The sequence below is a fragment of the Nyctereutes procyonoides genome, unplaced genomic scaffold (assembly GCF_905146905.1).
Source record: "Nyctereutes procyonoides isolate TBG_1078 unplaced genomic scaffold, NYPRO_anot_genome, whole genome shotgun sequence".
Taxonomy (NCBI): Eukaryota; Metazoa; Chordata; class Mammalia; order Carnivora; family Canidae; genus Nyctereutes; species Nyctereutes procyonoides.
The window spans coordinates 9,149,907-9,173,112 of NW_026575151.1; positions in this window are offsets into that span (position 1 = coordinate 9,149,907).

The following is a 23,206-nucleotide window of genomic DNA, read 5'->3' on the forward strand; positions in this document are numbered from 1 at the left end:
TAAGCAGGTAATGATAGGGAAAGTAAAATATAATGGGAAAAAATATTATGAGCTTAGAATCAGCAAGGTATGTGACTGATGACCCGCATGACATGAAGGGAGTTGGGGAATCAACAAACACCACAAATTTCTGACTCTGGCCCATTTGACTAGCAAGGAACTGGTGATGTCATTCATTAATGTGGGAGGGTTTGACCTGGGGCTAAAATTTATTTCTAAGACAACTCAGTAACATGGCTGTTGACAGAAGATGTCAGTTCCTAGACATTTGGACTTCTTGATAGAGTTCCTTGAGTAGTGACCCTATGACATAGGTTTCATCCCCCAGAGCAAGTGGTGAGGGAAGAGACAGAGACAGATAGGGAGAACACGATGCTTTTTAAGACATAGTTTTGGAAGCTGTGCACCACTGGTTCTATCTTGTTCTATTTGTTAGAACAGAGTCACTAAGCCCTGCCTCACACTCAATGGGAGGGAATTAAGCTCCATCTTTTAAAGGGAGGAGTGTCAAAGAATTTGTGGGTGTATTTTAAAAACTATCATACTAATATAGGGGAAATACAAGCTTATTTATTATAGCAGTTGGCTTTGCTCCAACTATTATAGGGGACCTGTGAACTTAGTTCTGGTCCTACTCACTTAGCTTTGTGAAATACATAAATGGCAATTTTCAGTAGACTGTCAGGGAACACCTGCAGTAGGAGTATATTGATGGAAGTGGAGCCCAAAAATAATTCTCAAAACTAATAGTGATCAAAAAAGAGTGATATATAGAAGTTGATGCATCATAGTATTTTGAAAAGGAAGCAGTGGATATAATGCACACTGACTTCAGGTTATAAGTTACTCCCAGAGAGGAAGAGACAGAGAAAGGATATGGGGATTTTTAGGTATCTCTTACTTTTTTATTTTTTTAATAACAGCGAGTACAAGAAAGTACGGCAGAATATCTGTATTTGTTTAATCTGAAGGGTAATGAGTGTCTGTTATACTTATTATATGTATATATTTTTATATTTGAAACACTTGCATATTTGAAGTGCCTGTGATATTAATAAAATTCAAAAAAAAACCTAATTAACTTTGTAAAATCTTGAAGAAAGTTAAGGGCAAGGACTAAAAGCTATTCATTGGATTTGGTAACAAAGTGGTCACCAGGGACCTTAATAAAAATAATTTCAGTGAATTGGTGGCCATAGCAGCCAGAGTTCAGTGGGATTAGAAGTTAATAGGGAGGTTGACTGGAAAGATCAGAAATAGGACTTTAGAGAACAAAAGAAGTTATATTTTTGTGACTGTTCCCCTCTAAGGTGACTTTAATTTATTTATTGACTGGGGTGGGAGGAAGCTAATAAAGAAGGAAGCCATGTAATATCAGACCAAAACCCCCAAAGAGCAAAACAAGATCCAGAATGCAGATACAAGCCTTGTCATACAAGGGACATGGGCCTTTCTTTGTCTTCTTGTGTGGTGGGGAAAAAAGGTGAGAAGGTGAATGCAGAGGTTCTTGTCACAGTGGGAAATTAAGGGATTCACTGAGATAGAGATGGAGGAGCATGTGTAGGGCTTGCTAAGTGTCATAAAAGTCTGGATATCTGTTTCAGGAATCAGAAACTAACCCATCACAAAACTATTCCAGTGCCTGCGAGTACTCGCCTGAGTTACATACGCTGGTTTCTCAGAAGCAGATGGTGAGATGGAGTTTGTGAGCAAATGTTTATTGGGGATCAATGCCCATGAAAGAATGGAAATCATCTAATGCGTGTTTGTGGGCCACTGGGTGAATAGCCATGGATCATTCATATAGTGAAAGTAAATGTATTAATATGGAGAAATCCCAAGAATAGAATACTGAGTGAAAAAAGGCAACCTGCCATATGATAGAATTTGTGTCAATTCTTAAAACAAATAAACTAATAGTATCTGTTATGTTATGGATAAATGAAAAGAGGATGAAAATACAAGAACATCTGTGGAAAAGGTACCCATTAATTAATTAATTAATTTTAAAAAATATTTTATTTAAATTCAACCTGCCACCTGTACCCATCAATTTAGTTACCTCTGGTCCACATAAAATAGAAAGGAAGGGGAGGTTCTGTCTGTGAGGCAAGTATATCAAGCCTCATGCTTGATACACATTAAACACTATAGGTGGTAACTAATATAATAATAAAACCTGTTAACATATGTTTATTCTTACTGGTGTATACACAGGCATCTGTTATATTATTTTGCTTTATTGTTATTATGTTTAAAAGCATTCATACTTAATGATTTTAAAGAAAAAAGCACCATCAGGGACCCTTTCCTAATTAGACAAGGCAAATCATAATACTGATTTCCAACATGATATGTGACTTTACTCTCAATTTCCTGAGGGCCACGCCTCTATGAATTGGTGATTAAGTGGAATAGTCAAGTCGGTCACATACTGTTCGAATATACCCATGCACACACACATGAACCTCCTCTTGGTGTAACATGAGCACCGATAACCTCATTTAAAGGCTAAGGCAATGTGCATTTGTCTTTTCTCCTTATTTGATGAATTCTTCAAGGGCAGGATGGTGTCCCTTTATGCTCTGCCAGCCAGCCATCCCTGGCATATTGGGAGCACTCAATAAATAATAATTACTTTAGTCCCTTAATAAACAATCATGCATTTATTCAATAAATAATAATTAACAATAATGAAATGACTGCAAAGAATGGCAAAACTTGAAAAAAGTTATAAATGAGATGTACCTGTTTGAACCTAATTAAATGTGATTTTTGTGAAGATAAACTTAGAACTGGAGCCCTGTGAATTTCACGTAGGTTTTTCTGTGCCTTACATTTTAGGAGGCTCTTGTTCTTTTAGTTTGTGTTACCACTAATGTCTCAGCTGTCTTCTCGTGCATTTATATAAACCTGTGTTATGCATGTGCGTGTACATATATGTGCATATGCATATCCCTATATACGTGTGTATATATATTTGTACTGGAACAAACACATTGTTTCCGTCTCAATCCATTTTTATCACCAATTCATGGTAAGTTTGTGAGCCATTACATTGATCTTTGTGAGCGTGAATGTGGGAAGAATCTTCTCCACTTAGTAATGCCAGTGACGCTATGGTGGCCTGTTTGTGCCACCAATCTTCTATGTGCCATGTCCTCAACTATCACAGGTGGTAGCAAATATTACTACTACCAGATTACTACTTAGTTTTATAAACTAATTTGTAATGAAGGTATTAGTAACTCAAAGAATAATTTTCTTACTTTAATGAGTACCATTGATACTTTCTTTTGTAAAAGTGATTGACAGTATGAACTCCAGACAGATACTGTCCAGGCATGCTGTGTTGGACATACAGTTCAACAGGGATCCTTTGATAGTAAGTAGATCATATGTGCATACACTTTTTAAAATATATTTTTAAAGATTTTATTTATTTATTCATGAGAGACACAGAGAGAGAGGCAGAGACATAGGCAGAGGGAGAAACAAGCTCCATGCAGGGAGCCTGATGTGGGACTCGATCCCAAGACTACAGGATCACGCCCTGGACCGAAGGCAGACACTTAACCACTGAGCCACCCAGGTGTCCCTATATACTACCTTTTTTTTAATTAATTAATTATTATTTATTTATTTGAGAGAGAGGGAGAGAGCACAGGCAGGGGGGAAAGGGAGAAGCAGACATCCCACTGAGCAGAGAGCCCAATGTGGGGCTCAGTCCCAGGCCCCTGGGATCATGACCTGAGCCAAAGGCAGATGCTTAACTGACTAAGCCACACCAGCCCCACATATGTACATATTCTTGCTACACAACTTAGAGGGCAAGTGAAAAGTAAATTTACCCTATTGTCAGTTCTCGGATATCTAGCATTTTCATCAAACAAATGAAACAATGTGTTGATTGATTGCATTATTATTATTAAAATTTTTTTTAAGATTTTATTTATTTACTCATGAGACACACACACACACACACACACACACACAGAGGCAGAGACACAGGCAGAGGGAGAAACAGGCTCCATGCAGGGAGCCCGACGTGGGACCCAATCCCGGGTCTCCAGGATCAGGTTCTGGGCGGAAGGCCAAGCTAAACTGCTGAGCTACCAGGCTGCCCAATTTTGCATTAGTTTACCTTACTTTTAGGTTGTACAGACATAGGCTTAATAAAATTTAAACCACCTTTCAGAAGTACATTTGGTACATTAAAAACAGAACAGTACATTAAAGAACAGTACATTAAAGAACAGTACATTAAAAATCACATGACATGTTGCAAACCAATGTAAATTGATATGACCACAATCATCTATCGAATTTCCAGTTTGTTTTTCACTTGGACATCTTATTGGAGACTCACCCATTTCCTCCTTTCCCCTGCATAGCTGCTACTGAAATTAAATACTGTTCATTTCATTCAGGGTCCAGGATGTGCCATTCAAAAAAATGAATGAATGTCTGCTCTTTCTTAGTTGGTTCCATAGAGCAACTTTAAAGAGTGAACATCACATTTGAAGAACTATATAATTCAGACAATGCTTTTATTGATGGAAACAATTTTGCTTAAGTGTGAAAGCTTATTTAAAAGAGGATAATGTGAGAAATAGATGTAATAAAAGGAATGAGCTCTTTAGGTGACAATGGGGTGATAATAAGCACTTGATGCTGTGCTTATGACTTATTTTGTTATTTTAGTCTAATGGCCTGAAAGGTCCTTTAAAAATCATCTAGGTGGATATATATTACATGGAGATAATAGTGTAGATGATTGTTTCCATTTGACTTTAAAATAAACTTCAAAGTCAGGAACTTTTTTTATTAGGTTGGATTGTTGAATTATGTATTTTTGAAAGGCATGGTTATCATATGCAAAATATCTTCCCAACATGTACATGTTTTAAAAGAATTCTTTCACTTGAAATGTAAAAATATAAAAATGAACACCTTAAGTCAACCAAGGAAATTGGTTGATGAGTCCTCTAACAGAATAAAGAGTCACCTATGCCCCTTTAAAACTCAACTTTGTCTCTAATGCCTGAGCCATCACTGAAGATTAAAGACAGGAACCAAAGGGGGCTATTCTTCATATTTTACCTGCTCATTAAATGCCAAGATAGTTTTTTATTCAATTATACAACTGCCAATGAAAATGGTGAACAAAGACAACGTCAAGGCCATGTTTTCCTTTCAATCATTGTTCTCTAGTGAATTACAAGGTTGTGAGCTCTCCTACAACAATTTATATTGACCCAGGCTTCATAAATCTGGTACAGGAGACTGAGTTGCTGAGCTATATGTTGTGATCATGTCTTTCTGCTAACAACATTAATCACTTGCTTTAGAGGAAGTAGCAGTTCAAGAGTGTTTTGTTGGGGCTCTTGTCAGAAAGGACATCTTCGCAAAAGGCTTTAACGTTGCCCTTTCCCCTCTGGGTGTCTACACTCCTCTCTCTAGGTTTCTAGGCTCCAAACTACCTTGTACTCCTTTTTAGGCAATGTCAAGACCAACAAAATATACAAAGAATAATATACTCATGAGAAAAATATTATATTTATCAGCCACACTTTCTAAAGATGGTGATAAAATTAAAAGGACAATAGATTCATTTGCATATGAAAAAAATCTTCCATGTTTAGAATCGCTTGAAGTTGGAGATGGATTTGAGATAAAATGATTTGTATTTTGCCCTTGTGATAGACTGCTTCTTTTTTTTTTTTTGATAGACTGCTTCTAATTCATTTTTAAAACACATCATTTTCTCCTTAAGGAACTACTAAACTTAACCACAAACCAGCCAGCACATCTGTCTGAAATGTTCTAGGGGAAGACATTACATTAACATGACCCTGGTAGGTTATGTATCTGGCCATCAATCTTTTATTTGGAAAAAAAAAAGGAGGACTATGACTAATATACAGGAAATTGTTTTACTTGACACTATATTATATTAGAGAGCAAACCAAGCAAAAAATTAGGCTAATATGAATGAAATGAAATAAATGAGATTGTTTTAGGTATCACATACTATAAGGACTCCATTTCTTCCCATTGTCTTAGTGAATAGATAGAAGTGTTACTATAGAATTTCTGCAAAAGTAAATGAGTAATATTCCCTTTTAATATCTGATTTGTCATTTGTCCTCTTGTAATTGTTATTAAATAACTCTTATGAGAGATTTTTGTTCTATGTGTAAAGTAATTTTGCGAGATATACTTCATTGAACACATTCTTGCTGACACAACTGGCAAGTGCATAGAACATTTCTTTCTTTCTTTACTTTATTTTCTTGTTTTTAAAAAAATTTCCATAAAGTCCAAAGTGTGTAGGGGATATTTAGTGTTAGTTCTCAAGACAAATATGACAGCATTTTATTGCAGAGAGACAAAGAGAAGAGCCCTCAGAATTTGTTTTCTTGCTAGTGTACAGTATGTGCTATACTTTTAGAAAATGTGGTTCCCATCCTTCATTCCTTAATTTGTGGTAATTTTAGAAAACCGCTTAAATAAGAATTTAATTGTATACAATTTATCAGATTGATCACTTTCATATTGATGGCAGTTTTAATTACTGTTGATAACATTGATTTGCCAGTTATACTGAGTCTGAAAACAGGTCAATTGAATTGACTTTTTAAAATATATGAAATGTTAATAATTATTCCTAGCCCTTAGTGCAAAGATTTCTGCCACTAACTGGCAACTTGTAAAGCCACGGATTCTCTCAGCATTATCTATATGAAAAAGACCGTTTTCAATGCTACAATCTCTTGATGGATATAGAACCAGATTGCTGAAGATTTGTTCACTGCTTATTAAGTCATCTTATACCATCTGTACCTGGACTACATTTTGCTTACAATAAAATTAAAATGAGTCTATGGGTAATGAAGATATTTAAAGAAGTGCAGGATAACACAATTCAAAGCACTAAAAACAATACCAATACTAATATTTTGTACAAATACAATGCAGTATGATATTAGAACTATTGTATCGATATTATTTATTTTTATGATGTAAAATAATGCTTACAAATCAAACAAACATAAAAAAATTAAAGAAGGAAAAAGTCCATCATGATTTTAGAGGGATTAATGTGATTTTAGAACTTTTAGAACTTTTACTTCCACTTTTTTTTCTCTTCATATACTACTTAGTATTGGATGCAAATTTACAAATTAGGATGTCTGTGGAATCCTAATGTATAATGAAGCAAAAACATTTTGCATGATGAAGAAACTCTTTTGGAACACATGAAAATAATTTGAATCACAGAAAAGAATATTTTAAAAGGTTATTTCATAGAGCAGGCCTTTGACAATCTCTCTCCTCCTCCGCTATAAACTTGGTTACTTTACAAAACTAAGATCAAGTTTGATATTTCAATGTTTAAATATCAACAGGTTTCTAGGAATATCCCAAGAAAAATAAATAGTTAAGTGGGAAGACTGAGATTATTACTATTACAGGCATTTTGAGATTTTCATGTAGATTATTTCAGATTTTTTTCTATATAGAGAGTTAGATGAGGAGAAATGAAAGCAACTGCTTCAAGGAATGGCAACAAAATTGAGCTGATCCATCTTTAAAAGTTAAAATTGATCCAGCTTTAAAAAGCTAATCTAATTAGAAAGTACAGAGAACTTACTAAAATAAGTGGCTAAAATACTTGAGCCACTTTCTTCCTGGAAGCTTTTACACTATCATTGATGTGCTGAAGAGTTTTAAATCTTTATCTCCAGTGAGGTCTCTCTTCTCACTCCAGACTTGTGGACTCAGTGACAGATACCAACCATTTGGATAATTCAGAATCAATTTCTACTCAGCATGTCCAAAATGGAAACTTGCATATTTTATCCAAGCCAGAAAACAAAGGGGGAAATTCTCTGCCCTTCAAACCCCGAATTCAATCCATAGTCAAGTCCTGTCATGGTACTATTTAAATATCCTTTGCCTCTGTTTCACTTTTTCCTACCCCATGACGGCCTGCCTTCAGACCATCATTGCCTTTCATGCAAATATGCTACAATAGCCTCCTAGCTGGCTTCCTGGTTTCCTTTCCCTCCAATCCACATTTCAGTGAGGGAGAGAGACAGCAGGGAGGTTGGTGAAGAGGAGGAAAGTAAGTGAAACTCTGATTTAGACTCACCCTTGACAAAATCTTTAAATATTTTCTGAATATAAACAATTGAAAGTGGATTGTGGTGGCTCTTACGACCTGGTTCCTGCTTTCTTCTATGGCACACCACTAAAACTCTTGCCTTTTTTTAATAATAAATTTATTTTTTTATTGGTGTTCAATTTGCCAACTTACAGAATAAAACCCAGTGTTCATCCCGTCAAGTGCCCCCCTCAGTGCCCGTCACCCATTCACCCCACCCCCCGCCCTCCTCCCCTTCCATCACCCCTAGTTCGTTTCCCAGTGTTAGGAGTCTTTATGTTCTGTCTCCCTTTCTGATATTTCCCACACATTTCTTCTCCCTTCCCTTATATTCCCTTTCACTATTATTTATATTCCCCAAATGAATGAGAACATATAATGTTTGTCCTTCTCCGACTGACTTACTTCACTCAGCATAATACCCTCCAGTTCCATCCACATTGAAGCAAATGGTGCGTATTTGTCGTTTCTAATGGCTGAGTAATACTCCATTGTATACATAGACCACATCTTCTTTATCCATTCATCTTTCGATGGACACCGAGGCTCCTTCCCCAGTTTGGCTACTGTGGACATTGCTGCTAGAAACATCGGGGTGCAGGTGTCCCGGCGTTTCATTGCATCTGTATCTTTGGGGTAAATCCCCAACAGTGCAATTGCTGGGTTGTAGGGCAGGTCTATTTTGAACTCTTTGAGGAACCTCCACACAGTTTTCCAGAGTGGCTGCACCAGTTCACATTCCCACTAACAGTGTAAGAGGGTTCCCTTTTCTCCTCATCCTCTCCAACATTTGTTGTTTCCTGCCTTGTTAATTTTCCCCATTTCACTGGTGTGAGGTGGTATCTCATTGTGGTTTTGATTTGTATTTCCCTGATGGCAAGTGATGCAGAGCATTTTCTTATGTGCATGTTGGCCATGTCTATGTCTTCCTCTGTGAGATTTCTCTTCATGTCTTTTGCCCATTTCATGATTGGATTGTTTGTTTCTTTGGTGTTGAGTTTAATAAGTTCTTTATAGATCTTGGAAACTAGCCCTTTATCTGATACGTCATTTGCAAATATCTTCTCCCATTCTGTAGGTTGTCTTTGAGTTTTGTTGACTGTATCCTTTGCTGTGCAAAAGCTTCTTATCTTGATGAAGTCCCAATAGTTCATTTTTGCTTTTGTTTCTTTTGCCTTCGTGGATGTATCTTGCAAGAAGTTGCTGTGGCCAAGTTCAAAAAGGGTGTTGCCTGTGTTCTCCTCTAGGATTTTGATGGATTCTTGTCTCATATTTGGATCTTTCATCCATTTTGAGTTTATCTTTGTGTATGGTGCAAAGGAGTGGTCTAGTTTCATTCTTCTGCATGTGGATGTCCAATTTTCCCAGCACCATTTATTTGAAGAGACTGTCTTTCTTCCAGTGGATAGTCTTTCCTCCTTTATCGAATAGTAGCTGACCATAAAGTTCAGGGTCCACTTCTGGGTTCTCTATTTTGTTCCATTGATCTATGTGTCTGTTTTTGTGCCAGTACCACACTGTCTTGATGACCACAGCTTTGTAGTCCAACCTGAAATCTGGGATTGTGATGCCCCCAGCTACGGTTTTCTTTTTAAAAATTCCTGTTATTCGGGGTCTTTTCTGATTCCACACAAATCTTAAAATAATTTGTTCTAACTCTCTGAAGAAAGTCCATGGTATTTTGATAGGGATTGCATTAAACGTGTAAATTGCCCTGGGTAACATTGACATTTTCACAATATTAATTCTGCCAATCCAAGAGCATGGCATATTTTTCCATCTCTTTGTGTCTTCCTCAATTTCTTTCAGAAGTGTTCTATAGTTTTTAGGGTATAGATCCTCTACCTCTTTGGCTGGGTTTATTCCTAGGTATCTTATGCTTTTGGGTGCAATTGTAAATGGGATTGACTCCTTAATTTCTCTTTCTTCAGTCTCATTGTTAGTGTATAGAAATGCCACTGGCTTCTGGGCATTGATCTTGTATCCTGCCATGCTGCCAAATTGCTGTATGAGTTCTAGCAATCTTGGGGTGGAGGCTTTTGGGTTTTCTATGTAGAGTATCATGTCATCGGCGAAGAGGGAGAGTTTGACTTCTTCTTTGCCAATTTGAATGCCTTTCATGTCTTTTTGTTGTCTGATTGCTGAGGCTAGGACTTCCAGTACTATGTTGACTAGCAGTGGTGAGAGTAGACATCCCTGTCTTGTTCCTGATCTTAGGGGAAAGGCTCCCAGTGCTCCCCCATTGAGAATTATAGTTGCTGTGGGCTTTTTGTAGATGGCTTTTAAGATGTTGAGGAATGTTCCCTCTATCCCTACACTCTGAAGAGTTTTGATCAGGAATGGATGCTGTATTTTATCAAATGCTTTCTCTGCATCTAATGAGAGATCACATGGTTCTTCGTTTTTCTCTTGCTGATATGATGAATCACATTGATTGTTTTATGAGTGTTGAACCAGCCTTGTGTCCCAGGGATAAATCCCACTTGATCATGGTGAATAATTTTCTTAATGTGTTGTTGGATCCTGTTGGCTAGTATCTTCTTGAGGATTTTTGCATCCATGTTCATCAGGGATATTGGTCTGTAATTCTCCTTTTTGGTGGGGTCTTTGTCTGGTTTTGGAATTAAGGTGATGCTGGCCTCATAGAACGAAATTGGAAGTACTCCATCTCTTTCTATCTTTCCAAACAGCTTTAGTAGAATAGGTATGGTTTCTTCTTTAAACGTTTGATAGAATTCCCCTGGGAAGCCATCTGGCCCTGGACTTTTGTGTCTTGGGAGGTTTTTGATGACTGCTTCAATTTCCTCCCTGGTTATTGGCCTGTTCAGGTTTTCTATTTCTTCCTGCTCCAGTTTTGGTAGTTTGTGGCTTTCCAGGAATGCGTCCATTTCTTCTAGATTGCCTAATTTATTGGCGTAGAGCTGTTCATAATATGTTTTTAAAATCGTTTGTATTTCCTTGGTGTTGGTAGTGATCTCTCCTTTCTCATTCATGATTTTATTAATTTGAGTCTTCTCTCTCTTCTTTTTAATAAGGCTGGCTAATGGTTTATCTATCTTATTAATTCTTTCAAAGAACCAACTCCTGGTTCTATTGATCTGTTCCACAGTTCTTCTGGTCTCAATTTCGTTGAGTTCTGCTCGAATTTTAATTAACTCTCTTCTTCTGCTGGGCGTCGGGTTGATTTGCTGCTTCTTCTCTAGCTCCTTTATGTGTAAGGTTAGCTTTTGTATTTGAGTTCTTTCCAGTTTTTGAATGGATGCTTGTATTGCGATGTATTTCCCCCTCAGGACTGCTTTTGCTGCATCCCAAAGATTTTGAACAGTTGTATCTTCATTCTCATTAGTTTCCATGAATCTTTTTAATTCTTCCTTAATTTCCTGGTTGACCCTTTTATCTTTTAGCAGGATGGTCCTTAACCTCCACGTGTTTGAGGTCCTTCCAAACTTCTTCTTGTGATTGAGTTCTAATTTCAAGGCGTTATGGTCTGAGAATATGCAGGGGACGATCCCAATCTTTTGGTATCGGTTCAGACCCGATTTGTGACCCAGTATGTGGTCTATTCTGGAAAAAGTTCCATGTGCACTTGAGAAGAATGTGTATTCAGTTGAGTTTGGATGTAAAGTTCTGTAGATATCTGTGAAATCTATCTGGTCCAGTGTATCATTTAAAGCTCTCGTTTCTTTGGAGATGTTGTGTTTAGAAGACCTATTGAGTATAGAAAGCACTAGATTGAAGTCACCAAGTATAAGTGTATTATTATCTAAGTATGTCTTAACTTTGGTTATTAATTGATTGATATATTTGGCAACTCCCACATTCGGGGCATATATATTGAGGATTGTTAAGTCCTCTTGTTGGATAGATCCTTTAAGTATGATATAGTGTCCCTCTTCATCTCTCACTACAGTCTTCGGGGTAAATTTTAGTTTATCTGATATAAGCATGGCTACCCCTGCTTTATTTTGAGGAGCATTTGAATGGTAAATGGTTCTCCAACCTTTTATTGTCAGGTTGTAGGTGTCCTTCTGTCTAAAATGAGTCTCTTGTAGACAGCAAATAGATGGGTCCTGCTTTTTTATCCAGTCTGAAACCCTGCGCCTTTTGATGGGGTCATTAAGCCCGTTCACGTTCAGAGTTACTATTGAAAGATATGAGCTTAGCGTCATCATGATACCTATTCAGTTCTTGTTTTTGTGGGTTGTTCCACTGGACTTCTTCTTAAAGGGGAATTTTGAGAGTCCCCCTTAAAATTTCTTGCAGAGCTGGTTTGGAGGTCACATATTCTTTTAGTTCCTGCCTGTCTTGGAAGCTCTTTATCTCTCCTTCCATTCTGAATGAGAGCCTTGCTGGATAAAGTATTCTTGGTTGCATGTTCTTCTCATTTAGGACCCTGAATATATCCTGCCAGCCCTTTCTGGCCTGCCAGGTCTCTGTGGAGAGGTCTGCTGTTACCCTAATACTCCTCCCCATAAAATCAGGGATTTCTTCTCTCTTGCTGCTTTAAGGATCTTCTCTTTATCTTTGGAATTTGCAAGCTTAACTATTAATTCTCGAGGTGTTGAACGGTTTTTATTGATTTTAGAGGGGGATCTCTCTATCTCCTGGATCTGGAGGCCTGTTTCCATTCCTAGATTAGGAAAGTTTTCAGCTATGATTTGTTCAAATACATATTCTGGCCCTCAGGCCCTTTCGGCAACCTCGGGAACCCCAATTAAATGTAGCTTTTTCTTCCTCAGGTTGTCACTTATTTCCCTTAATCTATCCTCATGATCTTTTAATTGTTTGTCTCTTTTTTCCTCAGTTTCCCTCTTTGCCATCAACTTGTCTTCTATGTCACTCACTTGTTCTTCCACCTCGGTATCCCTCGTTGTAAGGACTTCTAGTTTGGATTGCATCTCATTCAATTGATTTTTAATTTCTGCCTGATTGGATCTAAATTCTACAGTCATGAAGAATCTTGAGTCCTTTATGCTTTTTTCTAGAGCCACCAGTAGCTGTATAATAGTGCTTCTGAATTGTCTTTCTGACACTGAATTGTAATCCAGATTTTGTAACTCTGTGGGAGAGAGGACTATTTCTGATTCTTTCTTTTGAGGTGAGGTTTTCCTTCTAGTCATTTTGCTCAGTGCAGAGTGGCCAAAAACAAGTTGTATTGGGAAAAGGAGAAAAAGAGAGAGAGAGAGAGAGAGAGAAGGAAAGAAAAGAGAAAAAGAAAAAAGGAAGAAAAAAGAAAAAAGAGAAGAAAAAGAGAAAGAAAAAAAGGGTGGGGGAAGCAAACAGAAATCAAAAAGCAAAAAAAAAAAAAAAAAAAAGAAAAAAAAAGAAAGAAAAGAAACACGGGGGAGTATCTTCTGATTCTGTATACTTTAAGTCCCTTGACTTCCCCTGGAACTGGTCCGTCCAGCTGGTCTTCTGGGGGACGGGACTGCTGTGCTGATTTTCAGGTGTTAGCACTTGGGGGAGCTGCTCTGCCCCTGCCTACTGCAGGGCTCAGTGGGGGTTGTTTACCCCGTGAGGCCCCAGGAGGAACAGCCGCAGTGGCGAGGCCAGCTCTGCAGCCCTGGAGTCAGCCTCCGCAGTAACCACGGAGCTCTCCGTCTGCAGGGCCTGGAGGCTCCGGGGCGGGGCCGCTGATCTGCTCAGCTGGGGCTGGAGCGTCCTTGCTGTCCTGGGCCCTCCCGGCCTCTGCCTGTCCCGGGGGAGGCCGGATCCTGGGCTGTGTCCCGGCGCCCTGTGCTCCGGGGCCTGCGCTGGTGGATTCGCGCTCCCGCCCCGCAGCCCCCTCCACGGAGCCGCCGCCCGAGCCCAGCCGAGCTGCTCCTGGAGCCGCGCAGCCCCCTCCACGCAGAGGCGCTGCCCGAGCCTAAACCTCTTGCCTTAAAGTCACTGAAATATACTTCAATGTAACATGTCACTCCCTTCTCGAATCTATGAACATTTTGCCTTTGTTGAACATTATGTTCTACTCTTTCCCTAGCTAATTCCTACTCATATTTCTGATATTATCCCTCTGATCACTTTTTTAAAAAAATATGTATCTATTTATTTTAGAGAGAGAGTGAGTGTGCCTGCGTGGTGTGGGAGGGGAGGGAGAGAACCCTCAAGTGAACTCCCCACTGAAGGCAGAGCTCAACATGTGGCTCAATCCCAGGACTTTGGGATCGTGATGACCTGCGCCAAATCAAGAGTTGGACAATTGACTGACTGAGCCATCAATGTGCCTCTCTCAGACCATTTTCTTTTCTTTTTTTTTTTTAAAGAATTTTCTTTTTTTTTTTTTTTAATTTTTATTTCTTTATGATAGTCACAGAGAGAGAGAGAGACAGAGACAGAGACACAGGCAGAGGGAGAAGCAGGCTCCATGCACCGGGAGCCGGACGTGGGATTCGATCCCGTGCCTCCAGGATCGCGCCCTGGGCCAAAGGCAGGCGCCAAACCGCTGCGCCACCCAGGGATCCCTTCTCTCAGACCATTTTCTAAATGTAGCCTTCACTGGCCCTAAAGGCCTGGTTGGATACCCTTTCCCATATGCTTCGAAAGCATGTGTGCTTTCTTCACCAGAGGGCCTTGCATACTGCATTGAGATTCCTAACTACTTGTACGGTATTAAACCAGGAATTTTGTCTTTTTAACCATTGTATCCTCAGGTTTATATTTTCCAGATCTCTCTCAGTTCCCCTATACACATTGGCTCCATCCAGCTGCACCATCCAGAGCTTGGTGAACTCACCCTTATTATTCCTTCTCTCTCCATTACTTTCCCTTGAAATCACCTATATTTCCCCAAATCTCACTTGTTCTTCTAAGATTTGCTCATTTGCCACCCTGTCCGAACACTTCCCTGGTTACAAACTGCAGAACTCCTTGGAGCCTTTGTAACAACTAGGTAACATTTAACTGGACTTGTATGTTGGATGCATTTTTAATAGTCTTCTCTTTCTTATAGCACATAGGGAAAGACTATATATTATGCATCTGTGTATTCTTAATTCCTACCTCTTAACACCAGTACCATGAAATAAATGTTTGATGTATAAATAAATGCATTTATTTATACTAATCTCCAGTTTTAGAAATTCACATGTCAGGTATTCTAATCTCTGTCTTGGTGTTTCTCTTCCTGGTATGCTTTCTCCGCCCCCACCCCCCCACTCCCCCCCTCTGAAACCCATTTGTCCTATTCCTGGTTTACCTCCTTAAAGAGACATTTCAAATATATCCTCCAGGGAAGCTTTCATGAACTCCCCTACCACATTCTGACTTCTTCCCCACTCTCCTTTTCCTATATGCTTCTTTAGTATTTTATATTGTATTTTATTATATTATATCATATATTATATTGTTATAGTATATTTCTTTATTTTATTGCATATTACTTTGTGGATGTTAACATATCATGTTGCTTATTTTTAGGTTATTTCAAAGATATTTATTTTGTCTCCTAAAACAGCTGCTAAGTCCTAGACAGAAGCTTTCCAATAGGAGTCTCTGTTATAATGGACATAGTCTGTCTCTGTGCTATGCAGCAGAATATTCACTAGCCATATACAGCTATTGAGTACTTGAAAAGTGGCTAGTGTAACTAAGGAACTAAAATTTCAGTTTTATTTAATTTTAATTAATTTAAATATAAATAACAACATGTAGCTAGAGGCTACAACATTGGGCAATGCAGTTTTCAATGCCAAAGAGAGAATATTTTAAATAATTACTCTTCCCTAATGAGTCTGGTACCTAACAGGAAGCAATGCCTCATGTTTATAAAGTATTTTATAATAAATATATACAATACAATGAAGCACAGAAGTCTACTGAACTTTCAGAATTACTCTTTGGTGTAGGTAAGATAGATATTATTAAACCCATTTTTGAAATTTGGTAACCGAGGGTAATTGACTTAACAAGCCCCTATGGAAACCACTGGCAGATTCGAATTTCCCCCTTAAAAAAAATAATCCTTTTTAATGTTCTATTGACACTCAAAGTATATTGATAAATAGAATTATTAAAATAATTTATTCAGATGACAGAATCTTCATTAACTGGTCACTTATTTTGACATTCAAAAAATATCTATTGGACCTCGGCAATGAGTCAAGTATGTTACAAACACCACAACAAAGTGGTGAATTTGTGAATCCTTGCTCAGAAGGGGCTGACTGTGTGTGGTTCAGGGAGTGGTGGTGAATGACAGTGAGTAAGCAAATAAGTAAGTAAGTAAACGAATGCTGATGGCAAAAGATGCTCTGAATAATATAAATTGGGTGGTGAGGTGAAGAGTAACTGGGGAAGTCTCTTTCAGGTAAGGTTACTAGAGAGTTCTCAGAGAACAGAAGATGTGAATTGAGATCTAAAGGATGGAAAGAGCTGGAAACTAATTCTAGGAGAGGGAACAGCAAATCCTGAGGCTGAGAAGGACTTGATGAACTTGAGAGGAGGCTAATGTGGCTACAGCATGGTGAATGGGGCAGAGGCTATCTTAGTCTGCTCAGGCTGCCATAACACAATACACAGATGGGGTGGCTTTGACAGTAGAAACTTATTTTCTCACAGTTTTGGAGGCTGGAGGTCTGAGATCAGGGTGCCAGGAGGGTCAAGTTCTGGTGAGAACTCTTTTCTTGCCTTGCAGATCTTTTTTCACATGGGTCTTCCTTGGTACATGTTCATGAAAACAGAGAAGGAGAGAGAGAGAGGGAGGGAGATATCTTCAATACATCAATTTTGGTTTACAATACAGTTTTGGTATACAATAGTGTCCATAGCAGGGCCATATTATAAAATGAGATTAGAAAGAAAAGTGGACTTCTGTTATGTAGTGCCTGGTAAGGAATTTGGATTTTATTTTTTTAATTTTATTTATTTATTTATTTATTTATTTATTTATTTATTTATTTATTTATTGAAGTTGGATTTTATTTAGAGAGTAAAGGAATGACATATAAACATGGGAAAATCTTTAGTATTAATTCAGCTTTCTTTCAGCTTCTGAAAAGTGTATTCATCCAATGGACATTTATAAGTTTCTATATAAGAGACAGTATGCCAAGCTCTAAGATGGCAAGGATCAATCTTGTTATAGATTACCACAGAGGAGCTCACAACTGAGAAAGCACACAGGTAAAAAATCAACTCATGGGAAAGCAAAGTCTTTCTAACAAAGGGTTTGGGAACAACTTTGACTTCTATCTCACAATATACAGAAAAATTAATTGGAGGTGGACTATAGACATTAATATAGAAGCTAAAGCTACAAAGCTTATAGAAGTAACATGAGCATATCTTCATGACCTTTGGGATAGGCAAAGGGTTCTTAGGACAAATACATATAAGGCATCAATTGCTAATGAGTTATAATATACAATATAATACAATATTATTACAATTAAATACAATAGAAAATATACAACATAATATAATAATTGAAAATTGGGCTTCATCAAAATTAATAAAAACTTTGCTTATGAAAAGACACTTAAAAATGAAAAGGAAAGCAATATACTCGAAGAAAATATTTACAATGCATTAATCTGATAAAGGATTGTATTCACCATATATAAAAAAAGTCTTACAACTAGGCCATAAAGGCTGGGCAAACAGACACAATAAAAAAGATATATGAATGGTCAATAAATGCATAAGAAGATGTTCATCATTAGTCATTGGGACAATGCAATTTCCCTGTACTCACTAGAATCGCTAAAACAAAAGAGATAGGCAATACTAAATGTTGGTGGTGTTTTAGAACAGGACAACTCTGACATTTCCAGTGGGATTGTAAAATAGTACAACCAATTTAGTAGATCCTGATACAGTTAAATATACACTTACTGTATAACCTAGCAATTCTACTCCTTTGTATTTACCCAACATATATAAAAACATGTATTCAACAAACACTTGTACATTCATGCTTGTAGTATCTTTGTTCATAACAGCCAATAACTGGAAATAATCAAGTGTCCATCCACGGAAGAATGTGTTATATTCCACAACCTATGTTATGTTCATTTGATGGAAAAATAGTAACAAAAATACTAAAACATTCAACATCATGGATGAATCACAAAAATATCATGCTGAGTAGAAGAAAACAGCATGAAAGAGTACATACAGTGTGATTGTGTTTATATGCACAAATTCAAGAAAAATTAATTTGTAGTGATAAAAACTGTGAAACAAAGTTCCGGGGCAGGGGGGTGAGTATGGTTCCAGGGAGGGGTGAGGATGATCGACTAGAAAGGAAATCTTCAGGAGGTAAGAGAAATCTACATCTTGAGTGGCTGATGGTTACGTAAGCATGTCATTTGTCAAAAGTCATCCAATTCCACACATAAGCTCTGCACACTCTACTGTGTATAAAATATATAAAATTTAAAAATAAACTTCCTAGTAACATGTGATGAGTAATAAGAGGGAAATGCGCAGAAGGGAATAATGATGCCTCAGTATCTGATTGAAATGAAAAGGAATCAGGAGTGAAGTATACAACTGAATCCAACTCATTCGGGAACCCATGTTGGGCCCAGATACAGGACTGGACTGATTTGACAATTATATTTCACTGTACCAGGGACATGGGCCAGGTGCAATGGCTAGGTAGTTCTGCCTTTTCTTCCCATCTGTTAAGTACAAACAGATACTCCATTAACTACCAGGAGGTTCTGGTCTTAAGAACAAGGTAGATGAAAACTTGTGATGAGATATGAATGCTCACATCAGTAGCATCCATTGACTTTGTCAGGTCCTGAGTTTGAGCTCTGCTAGAAGGGTGGAGAATTTTCCATTTTGGAACTCATTTATGTCGTTCTGTTGCAGCCTGAGAGTGCTAAGCTCCAGGGCACAGGGCAAGTCTCAGCTGTGCAGTCTTATTATTAAGGACAGGACGGGCTCTTCAGCTGTAGTCACTTTGGGAAGGGTGGGGATGTATTTTTTATGTGTTCCCTTGTCAATTTTATGTACATGCGTGAGGCCCAGTGGATGAATACTAGCTTTAAGTTCAAAATCAAAATGAGACAAATTAAAATAAAAAATTCCAAGATATCAGGTTAAAATATTTTCAGCTTTTTTAGAAAGATGCTGGAAAATAAAGATGAACTCTGCACAAGGGAAACCAACCATCCTCTCCTCCTTGCTCCTTTCTCCCTCTTCCTCAAGCACCAATGCACTTTTGCATATAATATTTAATATAATTCTTGTAATAACTTTGAAATGTGGGGTGTCAAATCTTTACTGATCAAAAAAACAAAACTCCACATTTCAAAAGATTAACTTGCCCAAATTTGCATGGCTAGAAAGTGTTGATGACACTTGCATTTGACCCCTTATCTATTTACCTGCAGAGCTGTGAGTTTTTCTACCTAAAAGACACACTTTAAACAGAGAATTTGTTCCAGGCCTATTTGTGTTTAGATAGATTGCTAATCCACAAACTGAAATTACAGGCATCTGAAGAAGCTATTTGTGAAGACAGTTTGGGGTGGTGACTCCTCATATGACCTACATGGTGACCAGTTGTTTCCAGTCTTGTAAGGCTTGTGCTGTGCATGTGGAGCCTAAGCAATGGAGGATTGGAGGCTACCAATCCATTTGGAAAGCCTCTAAATTTGGTTATTCCTCCCATCTAACCTGGCCAGTTCAAAAAAGGTGGCTCACGGGCTGCAATGTGATCGGCCTTCAGAGAGCAGCACAAAGAAGGAAGTTTCTGTGTGTTTTTGGAAATCATTTTAGCATATGGCTTACCAAACTAGGTTTAACTGAAGCTAATCTTAAAATAGTTTGCATTCTTTAGGCAAAGAGACATGAAGGGGACTAGAAATGAGTTGGAGGTCATTAGACAACTAGGCAGTGTGGATATGATTGCAACAGTGTGGCATTCACACATGCTATATAGTGTATTTCAAAATCTTGAGACTTCATTACTCTTCTAGTCAATATAAAATGTGAAATTTCCGTCTTATTTTCCCTATCTTTAAAATCAAGGCATTGAACCTGTTGATTTTTAAGATCTTTTCCTACAAAACATTTCCTTTTCTATTCTGTAATATATTATGCCTATATATTTTTGTGTTTCTTAATAGGATGGGAAATAGGATGGACTCATTATTTCATTTGCTCATCTCTCTTTCCATTCCACAAATATTTATTGAGAACCTACAAAGTGCCAGTCACTCTGTTGACTCAGGTGTAGCAAAGATAAATAAAGCACAGTGCCCACCCTCGGAGAGATAGATCATTGCATACAGTTGGATAAAGCTATACAGTACAGAGAAGGCTGGTATCATTCTCATGGGTAACATTCTTCTCAGAAATGACAGATGACAACGGCTCTTTTTTTCATCACGAAATGTACAAAAGGTCCATTTACTTCACAAGCCAATAATAGCACACACCCCTCTATCGCTTATCCTTTGTGTAACTTCCTCAGAACCAGGAATGGTTTTTTTCTTCTTTTTCTTCTTCCATTTTTTTTAAACCATAAATGAATAATACAGGAGACAACCAATAGCCAGTTTATACTCCCTGCTCTCCTTCTAAAGCTTCATAGCCCAAAATAAAGGTGCTGCGGAGGTGGAGAACCCAATTTCCATTCCAAGTTTCACACAGTGGGTTTCAGTCAATTAAAATTTCTGTTCCTAAGATACAGTTGCTTATGGAGGCAAGTAGCACCCACATTTTCTGAAAACAGTGATCTTGGCCTAGAGGAATGGTCTTCCCCCAATATCTGTCTGCTGAGACCCCAGTCAAAGATTCTGTTCCGTTGCTGCTGCAGGATGTCATAAAGCTGATTTCATCTCCTTGCTCAGGCATCAACTTCCTCTTATTACCTGGGTTTTGACTCCTCTAAGCAACACAACAAACATCTTAGAGGGGAAACAACATGTTTGTCATTCTTTTTATCCTCACTAATGCATTGGAAGGAGGCCATCTGGCTGCCTTTTGGGTAAATCCATTTTATAACAAGATTTTTTGTGTGTGATTCAGTAATTAAACCCCTTTGGATAGAGTTCAAGATGGACCTGCCTTATGCTGAATTTTGCTTTAGAGCAAACTGTTAGTCACAGGTGCCAGTGAATTTATAAATCAGGATGAGAAATCTCTCATAGATTTTAGAAAATTAGTCATCTTCCTGAGTTTCCTTTCACCTTAGGTGCACTCTTCTTCAGAGGTGATCAAGGTGAGAATGTGCTTAGACTGGTCCCTGATCTAACGTGGCTGGGATTGCTATCTGCCATCTATCCTAAATCTAACCTCGTAGGGCTGAAATGTTAAAATGAAGACGGGAGAGTATTAATGTTGTACTCATTGCTATCAACACCATAATAGACTTATCTATTCACTCATCAATTCAGTAAACATGTACTAGCTGAGGGTACAGGAATAGCTAGAAAAGTTTGTGAGCTCAACCTTCATTATGACATGGTTTATTAGAGACCCAATATTCTTTTTTTTTGTTGTCATTGTTATGTTGGGGCTTCAGTTGACATTACATAACCTATGGAATATTTTCTAAGAATAATTTCTTTCTTTTGAACAAATTATCTTGCCATGTCTTAAACTCAAAAAATATAAATCAGTACAAAAATAGGGTTAAAAATCAAGTGCTTGGCTGTGTTTTTCTTGATATCTTATGGGGAAAAAATTCAGCTTCTTGGCTAATTGTACTCCCTATTTCTTTTGCCATGAGTCATGGAAAGTTAATATTCAGCTTGAGAATTTTCTTCTGGCCACTGATTCCTATGAAAATCCTTTTGCAAAACATCATCAATTTGATCAGACACTATTTGCTTTTCTTCTTGGTTTCTACTTTGCACCCATTTTCTGATTGGTGAGATGAGCCACTCCTTAGCATGCGTAGGTGTTTTCTTACCTATGATCTAGTTATAATGTCATCCATATCAGCAGCACTGAGAGCTTGTTTGACAAGGAGAGCAACCTTCTATGACAGTTAATTGGGTAACAATTCACTTTTATATCAAGCTAAGTTGTTTGCATCTTTTAAATAGATAATGAGCTTGGAACCTCTCCTCAGGCATAAGAATAGCTTGCTTTGGGAGGAGTAAGCTATTTGAGTTCTTGGCACTTTCCCTCCTTGCGCATAGATTTGCTTTCCTTTTGAGCCCCCATGAATGGTCACTGTGGTCTAGTCTTCTTGAGCAGAGATAGAATGTTCCCAAATTCCTGAAAATTCACCAGATGGTACCAGACTTCAGAAAACAAGTGGTGACTTTGGCCTCCTTGTGGCTTCTGTGTTGACTGACATTTTACCTCCACAAATGGACAGCTGATGCTTGTAGTTAGAAAGAAATGTACTATATGGCTTAGGTCTTGACTCTGCAAGGACTAAATGGGTAACGGTGGGTTTGGGGACATAAGACCAATTGTTGAAATTACATCTGGAGTCACACTTGGGAAAGGTTTTCATCTTGCTGTCACTAAGGTTCTTAAAAGCTGCTTAAACAATTGTAATTCACTTTGAAACTTCCTGAAAACAAACTTTATTATGAGATTATTAAGGCATTTTTAGTTCTGGTTGGGACCCATACTCTAAGAGATTATCTAAACGAAAGCCAAGACTTGCTACCATTCAGACATGTTTATAGAGGCAAATTACCACAGGTGCAAAAACTTCTCAAGAGCTCACTGAGTTAAAATTAAAAATAGTTTGTTGCAATATTGTGAAATATATTTTTGTCCTACATTCCTGTAAGTACTACAGCATGATTATTTCAAAGGATTGTCAAACTGATCTTGTGTTCACAGGATTTTTATGTAGTAGTGATTGGGGTGGGGGGGATCCTGGGTTTGGTTCTTCTTGGCCAGAGTGAATTGTTCTCTGTATAGTGTATGGATACTGGAAGGGACTGAAAGACATACTGATGAGTATTACAACTTGCTAGCTGGAAGCGAAGCCCTCCTTTTCAGTGAGAGTAAATTCCAAAGATTCTCCTGTTGAGAGTAGTCTTGGGGACCTGTACCTCCTTAGGTAGAGTAGGACAACTCTCTCAGACTGAGGCACCCAGCGCTAATGATTTG